This window comes from Silene latifolia, chromosome 3 (genome assembly GCF_048544455.1).
Source record: "Silene latifolia isolate original U9 population chromosome 3, ASM4854445v1, whole genome shotgun sequence".
NCBI classification, from domain to species: domain Eukaryota; kingdom Viridiplantae; phylum Streptophyta; class Magnoliopsida; order Caryophyllales; family Caryophyllaceae; genus Silene; species Silene latifolia.
Window position 1 is genome coordinate 66,851,997 of NC_133528.1, and position 2,019 is coordinate 66,854,015.

General features: G+C 38.7%; 1 non-coding gene across 1 annotated transcript; it reads left to right on the forward strand.

The window, feature by feature from the left end:
• The first annotated feature begins 367 nt into the window (after nucleotides 1–367).
• On the forward strand, nucleotides 368–474 carry LOC141650576 (small nucleolar RNA R71). The gene has a single exon (XR_012546601.1). It is a non-coding gene; the product is annotated as a small nucleolar RNA R71 (small nucleolar RNA).
• The last annotated feature ends 1,545 nt before the right edge of the window (nucleotides 475–2,019 follow it).

The window sequence follows — 2,019 nt, forward strand, 5'->3', positions numbered from 1 at the left end:
TTCCACAATTCTCACATATCCCACTTGGGATTGATGAGGATGCCGTCATGGCATTGACATGATGCTTTGATGATTTTGAGTTTTCCTCAAGTCTAGCCATAGCTTGTTCAAACTTCAAGTTGATTGTGTCAAGTGAGCACTAAGTTGAGCACCCAATTGAGTAACGGAGTCCACTTCATACTTTCCTCCTCTAGTAGCCTTGCGAGGCCTACTATATTGTGAATTATGGACCGCCATTTCCTCAATCTTGTTCCATGTTTGATTGTCATCAACTTCGGTGAACATTCCATTTGATCCCATATTGAGAATGTTCCTTGAATCTTCATATAAACCATTCCAAAATTGTTGCACTAAAAACCATTCGCTAAGTCCATGGTGAGGACATGAGCGACAAATACCTTTGAACCGCTCCCAAGCTTCATACAAAGATTCTTCATCCCTTTGCTTAAAACCCGTAATTTGAGCTCTTAGCATATTGGTCTTTTCCGGTGGGTAGAATTTTTTGTAGAAAGCTAGAGCTAGCTTCTTCCAAGAATCTATTCCAAGGGTGGCCTTATCAAGGCCCTTCAACCATTGCTTTGCGGTGCCGATTAACGAAAAAGGAAATAAGACCCATCTTATTTGGTCTTGAGTCACGCCCGTTTGAGAGATAGCTTCACAATAATCGCAAAAGGTTTCCATATGAGAATGAGGGTCCTCACTAGGCATTCCCCCGAATTGGCTCCTCTCAACTAGTTGGATGAAGGCGGACTTGGCAATAAAGTTTCCGGTAAGATGTTGTGGGGTAGGAGTACCATTTGGTAAATCCTCCTCGGTGGGTATAGAGTGTGACGAGAATTTAGGCATTGTAGGTGGATTTTGTGTGGTATTGTTTAATGGGTTCTCTTCTCCTTCTATTGCGAAAGGATTGACAAACTCACTAGTGGGTTGAACAACTTCACCAACACCTCCCAAATTCCTCCTAACAAGTCTCCTATTATTCGTCAAGGTTCTTTCGATTTCACGGTCAAAAGGTAACAAATCTCTTTGTAACCTTCTAGACATGCAAAATATCAAACAACTAGAAAACAATTAGAACGAACCTTGAGGAGTTTTACTTCCCCAAGGTGAAAAAGACACAACTAAAAACAATAAAAGAAGTCTTAAATCAATTAAACACCGTCCCCGGCAACGGCGCCATTTTTGATCGAGGCCATTTCGTTTCACAAATTAAGCATATGTGGTCGTTGGTCAATGGTCGATACAAAACACAATTTATACTTCACAAACAACTCTACAATTAGTAAAGAGGCAAGTAAAGGTCGGATCCCAAGGGACGGGTATTGAAATGAGGATTCTATTGTAACTAGTGGTGTCTAGGGGGTGTCACAAATTGGGTTGATGTAGAAGGTTACTAAGCTAAAATAGCAATGAAAATAAACTAGCAAGGTAAATAAAATAAGGGGTGTAAACAATTGATTAAAAGCACTAGGGTGTCATGGGTTCATAGGGGATTCATGGGATATGATCATACAAACATGTTCTCAAATTATAAGCAAGCAATTATTGTTGTGATGGATTGAGTTGGGTTATATCTTACAATCCTAGGAAAGTTTGGGTCCCGGAGCCGAATCGATTAGATTGTACAACACCTACAAGTCGACTTAATCTTTCCTACTTAACACATGCATGGTCTAACAAGACTCGAGTTGGGTTATGTCTTACAAGTCAAGTTGAAAGGATAGAAGATGATAGTAAATGCAAGGATTCATAGGCTTAGTATTTCATCAAATATAACATGTGCATGTATTAAGATCAAAACAAGCAAGCAAATAAGATATGAAATCATATTAATTTAAGCATGAATCATTCCCCATGTTGGTTTCCCCTAATCACCCATTAAACCCTAGCTAAGAGACTACTCACTCATTATCATATTGATCATGCTAGAAAGGTTGTCAATCATACTAACATAATGAAACATGATGAATAAATGAAAGTAATTAGCAATAATTAAAAAGGGATTAAGAGATTATACCT